This window comes from Littorina saxatilis, linkage group LG4 (genome assembly GCF_037325665.1).
Source record: "Littorina saxatilis isolate snail1 linkage group LG4, US_GU_Lsax_2.0, whole genome shotgun sequence".
In the NCBI taxonomy this organism is placed as follows: Eukaryota; Metazoa; Mollusca; class Gastropoda; order Littorinimorpha; family Littorinidae; genus Littorina; species Littorina saxatilis.
In genome coordinates, this window is record NC_090248.1 from 56,270,741 (window position 1) to 56,287,486 (window position 16,746).

Genomic DNA, 16,746 nt, shown 5'->3' on the forward strand with positions numbered 1-16,746 from the left:
TTCCCCTTCTGCCGCTGGGTGTCAAGTGTGCCGTCCTTGAGTCTCTGACAGACCACCTAGCCAAATACACGTGACTGACCTTGTCCCAAAACCCAGTCCAGCTATACACAATTCTGCCTCCCAAGCAGAAAAAGACACGAGAAACTCAATCCGTGAAAATCCCGTGTGCGCTGTCAGCGAAAAACCGTCAGCCCTAGCTATGACAGCAGAAACCTCCACTGTAAAACTCGTGCGATACAAAACATCCGTGCTCGTAGAGCACCGTCAGCAAACTCTGCTGTAACCCAATATCACGCACAGGCGCTTTCTATCATACACGACCAAGAACAGGCACTCCACTGAGTGACACTTTCTTGGTCTCTGTCACCCGATCGTGACACACCTCCCCTCTTCAAGACGAAACCTCGGTTTCGCTCACAGTCATGTTCTCCTCTCCAGCCCGAGAGAGAAAGTCAGCTCCAACATTGTTGGCGCCCGGAATGACGCGTACCGTGAATTGGTACGGTTGGAGAATCAACGCCCAGCGCATAAGTCTGGCGTTTGCCAACCTTGCAACCTGAAGATATTGCAGAGGTTGATGGTCTGTTTCCAGACAGAAAGGTCGTCCTCAAGAACGAGCAACCCCTCGTTTCACCCCTGATGACTGCAACCTTCTCTGTCTTCTTGTCTTTGTTCTTCTGGTCTTTGTTCTTCTCCCCGTAGGCTGTCCTCTCTATGTAGGCGCGCAGCAGGTTGGCGTGGTACAGGCGTGCTTTCCCGTGCATGACGATCCTGTAGTCGTTCTGGCCCACTTTCGCTGTCACCTCAAAAGGTCCTTGCCACTGCAGTTGTAGCTTGTTGTGTTTGACAGGTAGAAGTAGCAACACCCGTTCTCCAATCTTGAAGCTGCGCGGCCGTGCCTTGCGGTCGAATCCTCGCGCGTAACGCTGTGCTGCTCTTCCCAGGTTCTCTTGAGCCAGTTTGCAGGTCTCTTCAATCCTGTTCCTGAGTTCTACGATGTAGGTCGCTGTCGTCTGCACCTCCTCGTCGGCTTCTTCGTCCGTCCAAGCCTGACGCAGGATAGCCATGGGACCGCGTACCTGTCTGCCGTACAACAACTCAAATGGGGAAAAGCCCAAGCTCTCCTGAGGAACCTCGCGGTATGCAAAAAGCAATGCTGGGATGTACCTGTCCCACGTGCGTGGCTTCTCCTGAGCTAGTTTCCTCAGCATGGTCTTCAAGGTGCCATTGAACCTTTCCACCAGTCCGTTGCACTGAGCATGGTAAGGAGTGGTGAAGTGCTGCTCCAGTGATAGCAGTCGTGCTGCCTCCGCCATCACTCCTCCCGTGAACTGCGTGCCTCTGTCGGTGAGTACCTCTGATGGAATTCCCAGCCGGGACCACATAGTAACCAGAGCCTCAGCTACTCGCGTGGCTTCAATCGATTTCAGAGGGATCGCCTCTGGGTATCGAGTAGCGTAGTCCACCATGGTCAAAATGTATCTGTTTCCGTCCTCAGACGCAGGCAAGATGGGCCCGATGATGTCCACTGCCACCCGACGAAAGGGTTCGTCGATGAGCGGCATCTTCTCCAAGGGGACCTTCCTCACCCTTCCTTTGGCAACCACCTTCTGGCACTTATCGCAGGACGCACAGAAACGTCGGACATCCGTGCAGATGCCTGGCCAGTAAAAGTGGCGCCAGACACGATCCGTGGTCTTCTTGGTACCAAGATGACCTCCCAGAATCGAGTCGTGTGCCGTTGCCATGACACCCTCGCGAAACTCGCGAGGCACGACAACCTGTTTGAATGTACCTTCTTGGTTGCTGAACTCACGGTAGAGCAACTTCTTGTCCCTGAGGAACCTTGACCTCCCATGCTTCCCGCTCAGCTTCACCTTCCCCGACTTCGCATGCTCCCGAGGAGTAGCTAAGGTCGGGTCAGAATCCTGAGCCTTCGCGAGAAGCGCGGGGGTCACGTTCCCCAGGGCAGCTCGTGCAGCAGGTAGGGGTTTGAGAGGTTTGTCCTCTCGCTCCGCCTGTGCCCGCGTGAGCACTGAAATGACGTCGGGAGCCCGATAAACGGGAACCTCCCTGGTGACGCCGTCCACAAACTGGACCCGGTTTCCAATGAGCAGGTCGCATGGAGGATCGTCCATGACGACGGCCACAATGGTCCCCGTGAACAACGGGGTTACGACCTTGATCACTGCCGTGTTCAAGTCGTAAGCGTGAGATGCCTCGGCCATTCTCACCCTGATGCTGTCTCCTGTGTAGGCCATAGCTGGAACTAGACTCGCCCGAACCACTATCATGTCTGCCCCTGTGTCCCGCAGACCTTCGCCCTTCACTCCGTTAACGTAGACGTTGCAGTGGGGCTGGAAATGTTTCCTGGAGCACGGAACGCAGAGTTGTGGAATGGTGCATGAGCTCGTGACGTCCCTTAACTCCTCACTGCCAACAAAGTGAACGCCCTTCTGGTCAGCCTGTCTCCTGTGGCAGTCCTTCTTCACGTGGCCCCGCTTGTTGCAGTAGTAACACTGGATGTCAGATCTGGAACTCGATCCCTTGTGTCCCTGATCGTCCTTCCCGTCCTTGGGTCCTGAAGAACCCGAATTTCCCGATTTTCCTGGCCGTGAGCCTGAAGATTTGCCGGAGATCGCCTGGGCGTCCTCGTGCACTCTGATCCAGTCGGCTGCCTCCTGAGTAGTCTTTGGCTGGTGTTCCTGCACGAAGGTCACCACCTCAGGTCGCAGGCTGGACATCAGTTGTTCCATGACAATGAGGTCGGCAAGGTCGTTGACGGTCCAGTCCTTTTCGGCCATCTCCACCCAGCGCCGCAGGTAGAGATTAAGGCGTGCCACAAACTGATGACTCAGCTCGCCGCTCAGTCTCTTGCTGTTACGCAGACGTCGTCTGTAGGCTTCAGCAGTCAGGTTAAAGCGCTGGAGTAACGCCTTCTTAAGTGCCTGATAGTCTCTCGCCTCGTCGTCATCCAAAGCATTGTAGAGCTGTAATGCGCGTCCTTTTAAGCAGGTGCTAAGGCGGCTAGCCCACGTGGCCTCTTCCCACTTCTGGTCAGATGCAATGCGCTCAAACCGGCGTAAAAAATCGTCGAGCTCGTCCTTGTCATCGTCGAACGTCGGCAGTCTCGTACGGTCGGCAACAAACGTCGGCGCGCTAGCCTGAGTAAGCGTACCCTTCTCGGCCTGTAGCCTAGCTAGCTCTAGCTGGAGATCGCGATCCGCCTGCTCTTTCTCTTTCCGTTCCTGTCTGTCACGCTCGGCCTGTCGTTCCTGTCTCTCAAGCTCGTCTTTCTTTTCTTGTCTGTCTCGTTCTCTTTCTTGTCTGTCAAGTTCGTCTTTCCTTTCCTGTCTGTCTCGTTCTGCCTGTCGTTCCCTTTCTTGTCTGTCAAGTTCGTCTTTCTTTTCCTGTCTGTCACGTTCTTCTTTCCTTTCCTGTCTGTCTCGTTCAGCCTGTCGTTCTGCCTGTCGTTCCCTTTCTTGTCTGTCAAGTTCGTCCTTCTTGTCCTGTCGGTCACGTTCTTCTTTTCTTGTCAGTCGCTCAAATTCTTCCTTCCGTTCTACTTCTAAGCGTTTTAGAACGCTTCGGGCTCTAACGCGTGCGTCTCGCTCAGTCGGTTGCTCGCTCCCAGGAGTCTCGAAAGTTATTCTCCTCGTAGGAGATCCCCCTGTAGCCATGGTTAGTTTTAGCAAAGCTTTATTACCAAAATAAGTCTAACGCAGCTATAGCTAGAACACGCGGTGATGAAAGCGGTGGATACAAAAATCCAGCAACCAGAAAATGCAGAAGAAAAATCCAAACGGTGTAGAACAAATCGCGTAGCCTACTTTATGGCTGCTTTTTGCGGTGAAACAAAGTGTTTCCCACAGCCGTGGCCTACTTTATCGGCTGCTTTTTGCGGTGAAACAGAGTGTCTCCCACAGCCTTGGTTAGGACAGAAGTCCTCGGACCCTTCCCCCCCAAAATTCCAACAAAGTCAAAATATGGAGAAAAATCCAAGTAAAACAAGACGGTAGAAATGTAACCTGTTACAGAATGCGAAACAACAATGTAGAGAAAACTGAGTAAAACGAACAACAAATCCGTTAACCCCGCTCAGCTCTCTGCAACGGAAAACTCTGAACGTACAACAACAAAGATTCACAAACAAAGGAAAGGGAAGTAATCACAGTTAGCGCATACAATAACTCACAAATTACAATTTACATTTCCTGCAAGATGTGAATCGCTTAAGGTGTGGTATATGATCAAAACTATACAAAAAAGGGTAGCACCAAGCAGAAAATAAGTCGAGCACTGACGAGATTATCTGCTCTTAGTTATCCTTAATTGGTGGGTCTTTATCAGTCAGAAATTAACTGAGTAAATCCCGGCTTGGCCCCCATGTGTCACGTTTCAATATATCACTCAAGGTGATTATGAACCGGTTAATTACTACTAATTAACTAACCACACCACGATCCACTCTCGCAGTCATACAATTAAATAGAGTCAACAAAAGTATAAGTTTCAGACGCCTGTTTATGTATAAACTCTCCACCTCCCTCGAGCCTTCACTCAAAATATGTTCCTTTTACGTTCTCAACACGTAAAAAACCAGTGTTCACTGACAAAATGCCAGTAGTATGTAGAAAATTATAGGAACACGCTGAACCCGTGTAAATATAGTTAAATGAGAATGTTCTGTCCGAAAAGCCCTAGTTCGTGCAGGTGTCACACACCCCACGTTGTCACTACTCCAATGAAATCATAGATACGAAAAGACAACGGTGGTCAACGGGGTGCGTACGACATGGTGCACTTAGCTTTATCTCTGCTGCTGCTGCTTAGCCGGTATGCTGGTTAGTCGGTTCGCTGGTTAGCCGGTCCGCTGCCGGTTAGCCGGTCCGCTGGTTAGCCGGTCTCCTGGTTAGCCGGTCTCCTGGTTAGCGTAGCCTCAACAGTTCCCGCCAGAGTCAGCCGTGCAGATGTTACAGGAACGTAACGAAGCGAGGCGAACGAAGCGAAACGAAACGAAACGAAGGCTGCAAACAGAAAGCATCGGTGCACTAAACATGTCAGCTACCCCTCACCCACCACCTTAAAACATGTCATCTTTAAATATCTCATCGAGCACGTGGGCCTGCACAAAATGGACTTTTTACAACAACAAAACAGTCATTTTCCGTCCTTCTCTCCCTATCTGCAAAAACCATATACAGATTAGTATTTTAGCGTCACAGAGAGTAAATTATGCGCTAACCTGGAAAGAACAACAGAGAGTATTTCATTCCACAACACAGACTCATCAACAGCGTTAAATAATGATTTATTACCTCAAAAGCCTATGATTGTACTCTCAATGGAAGCAAAGTCCGCTTCCTCCCTGGACCAGCCTCTGTTCGTCAACAGTGACCAAAACCGTCCAGAACCCCTTGTCGAATCCTTATGCGAAAGCCATCGCCGACGAAGGAAAATTGACGACTTGTCCTCAGCAAAATACGTGGCAGGGAGAAAGGAAAAACTAGTGGAAGTTCCCCTAGAGTGCCGAATATAATACTCGGTGAAAAACCATCATACTCTAGAAACTGTGTATACGATCCTTCCCCTTCTGCCGCTGGGTGTCAAGTGTGCCGTCCTTGAGTCTCTGACAGACCACCTAGCCAAATACACGTGACTGACCTTGTCCCAAAACCCAGTCCAGCTATACACAATTCTGCCTCCCAAGCAGAAAAAGACACGAGAAACTCAATCCGTGAAAATCCCGTGTGCGCTGTCAGCGAAAAACCGTCAGCCCTAGCTATGACAGCAGAAACCTCCACTGTAAAACTCGTGCGATACAAAACATCCGTGCTCGTAGAGCACCGTCAGCAAACTCTGCTGTAACCCAATATCACGCACAGGCGCTTTCTATCATACACGACCAAGAACAGGCACTCCACTGAGTGACACTTTCTTGGTCTCTGTCACCCGATCGTGACAGTGTTGTATCAGTAAAACTGAAATTTGAAAAATCGCTACGTTAGAATCGAGTTTATTTTGACATTTTCTACTTTAAAAATGATTGTTCTCAGTAATGAGACACATCTTATTCTGTGCATATTTTTGTCGGGGTTCACCGGTTAAATCAGGCTGATAATTGCAGTGCTAATTACGCTGCCATTAGTATAATGGGGCTTACTGGATTTGCTCTGTCTGTTAGTTTGTTTGTTTGTTTGTTTGTTTGTTTGAGGCGGGCGGTTGATCGGTGTTTGTCAGGGAAGACTTGTATCTCTGGGTCAATTAAGCTCAAATTTCGTGAAATTGTTAGGATAGGGTTAGACGGGTGTATGCAAAATATTGCATTCCTAACGGTAGTCAAACGGAAGATATTAGCTTTTAACGCTTTTACAAACCGAGCCAGGGGACGAAACCCACTGACAGACTTATACGTTTGCGGGAATTCCCGCACCCAGAACTCTGAGTTACTTCCCTTCTATCACTGACAGCATGCGTTGGATTAGAACTCCGGACAAAAACAAGTGTTGACCGTAACGGGGCAAGAAGCCCGCCCTTGGTAATATGGGGTGGGACATGGATTTTTGATCGAGACTTCATGTAAATCTCAAACACCATAGATCCTTCATAACGACCGATTTTGTAAGAATGATTCCGTAAATAAACAAATCAATAGTGACGTCATTTGAACTACACAGTCTATATCTTTCTTTCTTTCTTTATTGTTTAACGTCGTTTTCAACCACGAAGGTTATATCGCGACGAGGGAAAGGGGGGAGATGGGATAGGGGAAAGGGGGGAGATGGGATAGAGCCACTTGTTAAGGAGAAACAGAATCCGTTAGTCGCCTCATAGGACATGCGGTGTGCAGAGAAATAAGGATGTGGAAAAGAAGACTTTTGGTAAGTGAAATAAAGGTGATGGATCCAGTCAGGTAGAAATAAGACAACAAGAAAAGAATTGGAAAACTGCAGGGAATAGTAGGGAGAGTTTTCTTGGAAGGAAATATAGGTGAAAGGACTGGTAAGGCAGAAATAAGACAAAAGAAGAAAAGAAACAGAACCGTTTGTCGCCTCTTACGACATGCTGGTTAGCATCGGGTAAATTCTTTCTAGTCCCAACCAATATGGGACTCCCCCTAACCCGCGGGGGGTACAGTCTATATATATATATGTGGTGGGTTGTGGACGACCCGCTTTTGAATTAAAAAAAGGCATGTTACTTTGTTTATTTCTATTTTTTTTGTGTTTTAAACAATGTTTTATTAAATCAAACACTAGCGATACCCGTGCTACGCACGGGATTTTCTTCTTTATAAATTACAGAATTAATTGTGAATAAGCAACAAAAACGTGTTAAATGTTTGATGGCATCATACAAAACAAAATGCCATAAATCTATTGGGAGAAAATAGTGTGCACCGTACAATAACAGTTTTACACATCAGCAAATAGGAAAAAGTAACAGTTGGTACTGTGAACAATAAAACGCCTATCAAATTTTCATATAATTGGGAAAGGATAATACAGCGTTAATGTGTACCCTTTTATGAGATTTCAGTCAATGTGGACAGTCTGAGAATTCAGTCAATGTGACAAAATGATTTTGTCACGCTTCAATTAAGATGCATGCTTGTTAAAATGTATAAAAAAAACAATATGTAACACCAATTATATAATTGGGAAAGAAATCTTGTTGCAGTTCGCCGACAGCTCGAGTCACCCACAATGAAATGTTTGTACGATCGACTGCACTTAAATTAGCGGCTACATTGACATAAGTGAAGTACATAAATGTGCAAACAAAATTGCCCATAGAACAATATTTGTACACATCACCATACATGTCTTGAGCTGTCTTGAGACAGGAAAACAACAACCAGCGTTAAATGGAACAAAATGTTTACACTTTGGCAAACATGTGAATAAAAAGTAGTTAAAATGTGAAGTTGGTTCTGCGAACAACAAAATGTTTACATATGCATTGTGCACAGAGAAGCAAAATGTTTGCAGAACACCATGCATATGTATAGAGAAAAACACACTCACACAACGCTAAATGTGCAAATGAACTGTGTGCACATCGTCATGCTTACAAAAGTACAATTGGGAGCTGGAGAAAAAGACAGCACTAATGATCGCAATGAAGAACACTATCATAGGTGCACATCAATACACCCGTACTTGCAAAAAGTACAGTAAAAGTACAGTTTGTTCACTCGCACACACACAGTAGCAAACCCAAAGGGATTGAGAAAATGCAATCATGTGCAAAATGAACAAAATATCAATGTATATGTACAACAACTAAAATCACACACAACACACTGAACTTTTTTTTGTTTGTTTGTTTGTTGCTTAACGTCCAGCCGACTACGCAGAGCCATATCAGGACGAGGAAGGGGGGGATGAAGGGGGCCACTTGTCAAGCGATTCCTGTTTACAAATGCACTAACCCATTACTTGTGTCCCAGCAGGCTTTAGTAAAACTAAATTAATACCTACTGGAAGATTACCAGTTTCCAGTATGTTAAAATAGGCTTAACCTATCTACTGCTGGACTTACATCAGAACACTAACAGATTAAACTATACATGAATCGCGAGACAAGCGGCAAGAGAAGAGATTTTTGGAAAAAATACAGGTGAATGAGCAAGAAGGCAGAAAAAAGAAAAGAATTCATGAAGAAAAAGAGAGCATGACAGGAAAGAGGAACCAAAAATCTACCTAACAGCAAACTAGAAAGCTCCTGCGGTTCCAAAAACAGGAGGGGCTTTTAATTTCATAACCGCAGTGCCCCACTGCGGGAACACACTGAACTAAATTTGCAAAGGTGTGTACAAAGAGAATAAAACCAAATATTTACACATCACCAAATTAGGTTTGAAATGATCTGAATGCAAACATAGTTGCACATCCAGTCACTCTGTGAGGCAAGTACCCTGACTTTGACAACAAAAGCTATCTTTCCAGACCATCATCAACCAATTTTCAGATGCAGAACACATGTAATGAGCGCTTTTGCTGCTAGCCCTGCTTACCTCCCCTGGCGCGAGCGCTAGAGGACACGGGGGAAAAATCGCTTTTTTGCGATGTGTAAATCGGCACTTTTCTATTTTATTCTGCAGCTTAGGTAAATGCGCATAGTCTTCATTGTTTTTTTAAATGTGTGGTGTCGAGGTATGTCTGAATCATATGCTACCCATCTTTTACACATGGCGCAGTTACCTAAGCTGCAGAAATTAAATAGAAAAGTACCGATTTACACATCGCAAGGAAGCAATTTTTAACCCGTGTCCTCTAGCGCTCGCGCCAGGTAGGTAAGACGCTTCTCTCCCTTGGGCCCAGGTGACCAATGCTAGCAGCAAAACCGCTCATTGTAAAAAGTACATCCAATAGTTTGTTCACACACTGTAGCAGCTAAATTGGGTGTGGGTTGTGGATCATGGTGTTACACATAATAATAATAATAAGAAGAACATTTATATAGCGCTAAATCAAAAACTTTCGTTAAAAAGGCTTGCTCTAAGCGCTTGACATCTAAACTAAAACGTCATTCACACTCTTTACAATGATGTACAAGAACTTCATGTCACACTCTTTCACATCAGCAAATAGGAATGAAAAAGTAACCCATTGGTAAATATACAGTGGCAAAGAAACTACAATGGGAAGAAGGATAACTTCCTCATTGGGCATGCTTGGAAATGAGAATGGCTAAATACGAGTTATTCCCCTTTTCTACATGCTGACCAGGCTGTCTCCTGCTTTGTCATGACTAGTACAGTCAATCTTTCTCATGCTGTGACTTGCTTTATTTTCACATTTTCGGTATTTAAAACAGCAAACACACACACACACACACACACACACACACACACACACACATACACTGAAGAAGTTTCCATTCTGATTCGGTTATTTTATTTGGTGCTATATGTTTGCTTCACATTGTTTCTTCTTTTACATTGCTTTAGGTATCCCAATTGGCCAAACACATCCATAATGCATGCATGGCTCATTCAAAAGAGGGCAACTGAACAACTGATGCCCAATAGCAATAAATACTGAACAACTGAACAATAAATAGCAATAAATGATGACAGTGCCAAGTTTTTAAGTACAAAGTGAAATCATGTGACTGGACAAAGGCACAATTACAAAATACAAATAAAAAAATCGAGGCCCATTTTAAATTAAGTTCTCAGCTCATGGGGAAGCATAAGGTGACCCTAGAAACCGAAATTAGGAGACCTCCCGCCCCTAGGGCAGACTACAAAAAAAAAGGGGGGGGGGGGGGCGCGGCTAATTTGTGAAAAAGTATAGAACTTGAAGGAATCAAAAACTGTATACATGTATTTAGTTAATACCCCAAAAACTGTATAGTATATAGAATGTCAGACCCTAAATAAAGTTTGTTAGTCATTGCTTAGGCAAAACAAAGCAAAATAGTCTGTTTACGGTATTCCGACCAACCCTATTTTCCCCCCGCCAACCCTAGACTTTTTTTTGAAATTAAGAAAAGCCGACCTACCGACCCTCTTTTTGTGTGCCTATGTTACTGTAAACAGACTAAAAGGTACATCACAAACAACACACCAGGGATGCTACTCCCCCTTAAAAATAGCCATGAGTCATAGGTTTGAATCTTTTAGCTAAATAAAACCATAGGCAATTGATCGGAAATATCAGGAAAAATCTTAACAAGCTTATTATTTATTTGCTTGGACCAATCCTCTTGCCGAAGAGTTTTACAGTAAAAATTGATTTTACGTCAAAAATATCACAGGAATATCGAATGTTGAGGTAAGGCTGGGATAGCCAAGTTCAAGAATAACGGAAGGTGACTGTTGAATCTTTTTGAAAATGTATAAAAATATAGATGGTAGGCAATTCAAAATTAAAAAAAGGACTCTCGGAGCATGGACTTAATGAGTCAAAAATTAAAGAAGGCTCTATGAGCCGAAGTACATGTTTTGTCTATTGTCTTTTTTTATTTTGAATTCCCCACCATCTATATTTTGATACAATTTTGGACCCTCTTTGTACGGAGAGAGTTGGCAATTGTTAATCACATTCTCTCATCTCATTGACTCTCCTTCGGCTCCTTGGTAACATGCGTTCCCGTCTCTGCCAGGATTGGACACAGCAGCACATAACCGGTAAATATGTAACAGGTATAAATGGCAAATTAGCTCGCCTCGCCTGATAATATATGAGACAACTGTTCTATTACAAAGTCTTTCTTGGGAGGCTTGGCTAATTTACTCGCTCGTTTTACACGGGGTTCCATCGTTTTCTTTTCTAATCGGAAAACCTTGCTCCTCAGTTTGTTGACCTTCTGCCGAAGTTCCGCTTCACGAGGGGATGGGGAGGATGACGACTTTGATGCTTTACATCCTATGTCCTCCAGGATCGCCTGAATGTCATCTAAAAAAGAAAACACACACACAAAACACACATAAAATAACATAACCATAACAAGTTATAACCTGGAAGAAATTAAAACACGTGTAATTAAATCACAAAATGAAAATAAACAATAGCGTAGGAAGGCAGGCCAGAAATGAAGTGTATTAGCAACTATGAATACGATGTGGAACAATGATGGAATTGACCTTGTTTGGTACTGAATGGGTGAGGCCATTAGAACTGTGCCCACGGAATACGCGCTATATAAGCTTCATATTGATTGATTGATTGATTGATTGATTAGGACAACAGTACCAGGTAAACTCCTCACACACCATGCCTCTTTCTTTCTTTCTTTATTAGGTGTTTAACGCCGTTTTCAACCACGAAGCTTATATCGCGACGGGGAAAGGGGTGGAGATGGGAAAAGAGCCACTTAATTGTTTCTCGTTACACCATGCCTCTAACAGGATATGTTTCCCATCTTTACGTGTGGGAACTACAGGTACAATTTCATCCATCCATGCATCCGCCCTATACAGCTTCTTCTTCTTCTTCTTCTTCTGCGTTCGTGGGCTGAAACTCCCACTTGCACTCATTTTTTTTGCACAAGTGGAATTTTACGTGTATGACCGTTTTTACCCCGCCATTTAGGCAGCCATACGCCGCTTTCGGAGGAAGCATGCGGGGTATTTTCGTGTTTCTGAAACCCACCGAACTCTGACATGGATTACAGGATCTTTTTCGTGCGTACTTGGTCTTGTGCTTGCGTGTACACATGAAGGGGGATAAGTCACTAGCAGGTCTGCACATAAGTTGACCTGGGAGATCGCAAACATCTCCAAACTTAACCCACCAGGCGGCCGCGACCTTAGAACCCTCGACCTTCCGAGTTAATAGACCGACGTCTTACCACCCCGCCACAGCGCCCGTCACCCTATACAGCAATTATCAACTATGTAATGGATGGGTTTAAACATTTTTTTGATGTCAGGGTGTTCTTCATGGTTAAAAATCTCTTACCTGGTTGAACAATTTGTGCATCAGGCGACAGGTCGGTGCTGGCTTCATTTGTAGCTACCCTTTGCGATGGTGGCTTCCTCCCACTAGCAACCTGCAAATGCACAGCTCTTTAACTGACAAACTCAACTTTAAAGCACAGCTTAAAACCAACACCCAGTCACAATGAAACAATTCTCCCAATTTCATGGCATTGGTCTTAGGCCACACAAAAAAGTGTACGTTTCTGGTAAGTCAAAACAAAAAATAATCTGTTTACGGTATCCGGACCGACCCTATTTTTTTCCCACCGGCCGTAGACTTTTTGGGGGCATTAAAAAATAAAATTAAAATATTCAGATGGCTAAAATACAAAAATAAAAAGCCGACCTACCGACGCTATTTTTTGGGGGCCTATGTTACCTTAAACAGACTTTTTTTGTGGCCTAACATGACTAAAGGTGGAGATTTTTTTTTTTTACTTTTTTTTTTAAACCATCTTTTTAACTTATTTTGTTGAAAAACAGGAAAACAATTGATTTTCGAATACCCCTTTTATTTTTGAAAATGCAAAAAAAAAAAGTCTAGGGTCGTCGGGAAAACATAGGTAGGGTCAGGTGACCAGAAACATACAACTTTTTTGTTGTTGACGGCGACCCTATACTTTTTTTGCCATTTGTGACCCTCCACCACGAAATGAGTCGCATGTCACCTTTGCATGATTTTTATATTTTTACATTTTCATAACTAGATGTTTATGCTCTATCCAGTGGTGAAACCCGTTTTAGAAAAGAGCGAAAACTGTTTGAGTTATAAGCCTGTGACTAAGGTGACCCTCACACTGTTACCAGACACTCCCCGGACTTATATTAAGCCTAGCGCAGAACCGCGCGTGGTGACATGCGACTCATTTCGTGGTGGAGGGTCACATTTGGGGCTGTTTTTTGGCAAAATAAGTTCATCATATCATCATAATCAAGAGGTCGATCCAAAATAAGTAACTTTTTTTGGTTGGCCTTATCATTTTTTGCGCTAAATGCAAACAGGCATTATTTGATGGGAACAATGCTGTTTTTTTCAATTCTTACATCAGCCTCAAACTTGTCATTACTCAACCTGCATTTAAATTTAATAGTGTGCTTCTTTGGTTTGCAAAAACCTAAAACCAATAAATAAATAACCTTCGGTGGTGGATTGGGCACTGCAAACAATGTCGGGACAGCATTCCACACAAGTGAACACCTCTCTGCAGGATTGTTTTACTGGTTGGCCTCAAAGTGATCAGTACAAAGCTTGAGACCTTGAACATCAGCTGGCTGCAGCTTTTCAAAGTCCTCTCGCCTTGTGAATTGCATCCATATTCTGCACCTAGTTTGACAATAAAAACAACAATGTTATTGTTTCCCGCAGTGGGGCACTGCGGTTATGAAATTAAAGGCCCCTCCTGTTTTTGGAACCGCAGGAGCTTTCTAGTTTGCTGTTAGGTAGATTTTTGGTTCCTCTTTCCTGTCATGCTCTCTTTTTCTTCATGAATTCTTTTCTTTTTTCTGCCTTCTTGCTCATTCACCTGTATTTTTTCCAAAAATCTCTTCTCTTGCCGCTTGTCTCGCGATTCATGTATAGTTTAATCTGTTAGTGTTCTGATGTAAGTCCAGCAGTAGATAGGTTAAGCCTATTTTAACATACTGGAAACTGGTAATCTTCCAGTAGGTATTAATTTAGTTTTACTAAAGCCTGCTGGGACACAAGTAATGGGTTAGTGCATTTGTAAACAGGAATCGCTTGACAAGTGGCCCCCTTCATCCCCCCCTTCCTCGTCCTGATATGGCTCTGCGTAGTCGGCTGGACGTTAAGCAACAAATAAACAAACAAACAATGTTATTGTTAAACTAAGCAAAAAGGAAAGACAAAAAAAGCTAAATCAGATCTTCAGTCTAAATCTAACGCTCTGCCTGAACGCAAAACGGATGAGTGATGTACCTTTGTACTGTAGTTTTCCCGTAAGCAAGGTTTGATAAAGGTTTCGGCAAATATGCCCACGGGTAGTTTGTCATCAAGTGTAAACTGTTGTTTTGTACTGACTGCTGACTCACACTCACAGTCGTAAGTACTCGCTGACGCTGTAGTCTACTGAGTGAGTTGACTCGAGTCATTGCATTCTCATTGACTGATTGAGTCATTCTGAAGAAGGTAAACCTGATGAAATAATCACTGCACAACCCACCTTTTTTCTTCGTTAGGGAACTTGTGGAAAGTTTTCCCGAAGCAGCTCTGTTTGTAACGGGCGTTCTTGCAACAAAAAGCCGAGCAAAATTTACCACCACCTCGCACGCGATCGGTACCTACGCGATCCGCCATTTTGTTTTCGCCGCCAGCATGTGACTAGGGACGATAACCCACAAACACTTATTCACATTTTCTTCGCAAGTTCCACGTCTTCCTTTTGTACAGTGTTTGACAGTGGGTTCTGTCATTAAATGGTGCCCTTTTATGATACTTCAGTCAATGTGGACAGTCTGAGAATTCAGTCAATGTGACAAAATGATTTTGTCACGCTTCAATTAAGAAGCATGCTAGTTAAAATGTGTAAAAACAATATGTAACACCAATTATAGAATTGGGAAAGAAATCTTGTCGCAGTTCGCGTCACCCACAATGAAGAGTGGACAAAGTTGTCGATACCTGATCACTAACTGCAGCGGAAGAGCGTGGACATCCCCCGATCTGTCGCCTTGTCTGCGGAAGCGAATGACGTCTTCCTATGTGAAGAAAATGAGAAAAAAGAATATATAGATTGTACACAGGTGTATGGGTAAAATTGAACTTGAGCGTGTTAAATTCATAGCTCATAATTCAGAGGCATTTAAGTCTCCAAATTTGCAGAACGTGCACTTGCAATCACCCAAATAAATTAATAATGCTGAAATTTGTAGAACCTGCATTTGCTATCAATTCATTGGGATTTACCTGTCAAGTGTGGACAAAGTTGTCGATTCCTGAACACTAACAGCAGCGGAAGAGCGTGGACATCCCCCGATCTGTCGCCTTGTCTGCGGAAGCGAATGACGTCTTCCTATGTGAAGAAAATGAGAAAAAAGAAAATGAGGAAAAATATATAGATTGTACACAGGTGTATGGGTAAATTTGAACTTTAGCGTGTTAAATTCATAGCTAATAATCTCATAATTCAGTGGCATTTAAATCTCTAAATTTGTAGAACGTGCACTTGCAATCACCCACATAAATTAAAAATGCTGACATTTTTAGAACCTGCATTTGCTATGACACAAATTAATGAAAAATGCTGAAGTTTGGAGCACAATCATCTGGCAATTAATTGGGATTTACCTGTCAAGTGTAGACAAAGTTTTCGATGCCTGATCACTAACTGCAGCGGAAGAGAGTGGACATCCCCCGATCTGTCGCCTTGTCTGCGGAAGCGAATGACGTCTTCCTATGTGAAGAAAATGAGGAAAAAGAATATATAGTTTGTACACAGGTGTATGGGTAAAATTGAACTTGAGCCTGTTAAATTCATAGCTCATAATTCAGAGGCATTTAAAGGCCAACATCCGCGGGAATTTTTCTCCTGGAGCGACCTAAACTTGAACCCGTCGCTATTCTTGCATGTCTGTTTACTTCGTGTTGCACGCAAAAATTGAGTGACTTCCTTGCCGCGGGGATTGACGAAGCTGTTTTATTCTCGTGACTGAAAACACTGCAGTGCGTGCAGTTTTATTCTGTGGGTTCGACAGATTGACTAAATGTTGTAATTTCGCTTTCACGAATCAGGAACCGACAAGGAATAAGATGAAAGTGTTTTTAAATTGATTTCGACAATTTAATTTTGATAATAATTTTTATATTTTTAATTTTCAGAGCTTGTTTTTAATCCAAATATAACATATTTATATGTTTTTGGAATCAGAAAATGATGGAGAATAAGATGAACGTAAATTTGGATCGTTTTATACTTTTTTTTTGTTTTTACAATTTTCAGATTTTTAATGACCAAAGTCATTAATTAATTTTTAAGCCACCAAGCTGAAATGCAATACCGAAGTCCGGGCTTTGTCGAAGATTACTTGACCAAAATTTCAACCAATTTGGTTGAAAAATGAGAGCGTGACAGTGCCGCCTCAACGTTCACGAAAAGCTGGATATGATGTCATCAAAGACATTTCTACAAAAAAAGAAAAAAACGTTCGGGGATATCAATCCCAGGAACTCTCATGGAAAATTTCATAAAGATCGGTCCAGTAGTTTGGTCTCAATCGCTCTACACACCATATATCCGGCTTTTCGTGAAAGTTGAGGCGGCACTGTCACGCTCTCATTTTTCAATCAAATTGGTTGA

General features: G+C 43.6%; 2 long non-coding RNA genes across 2 annotated transcripts in view; both read right to left on the reverse strand.

Annotated features, from left to right (window-relative positions):
• LOC138965159 (uncharacterized) overlaps positions 1-8,787 on the reverse strand; it is a 30,034-nt gene extending 21,247 nt beyond the window's left edge. The window contains exon 1 of the long non-coding RNA XR_011455338.1: positions 8,469-8,787. This is a non-coding gene — a long non-coding RNA (uncharacterized lncRNA). The remainder of the gene's footprint in view (positions 1-8,468) is intronic.
• Positions 8,788-10,498: 1,711 nt separating this feature from the next.
• On the reverse strand, positions 10,499-13,780 carry LOC138965162 (uncharacterized). Its single transcript, XR_011455341.1, has 3 exons — positions 13,571-13,780; positions 12,414-12,504; positions 10,499-11,408 (listed from the first exon to the last, which is right to left on the reverse strand). It is a non-coding gene; the product is annotated as an uncharacterized lncRNA (long non-coding RNA).
• Positions 13,781-16,746: the final 2,966 nt, after the last annotated feature.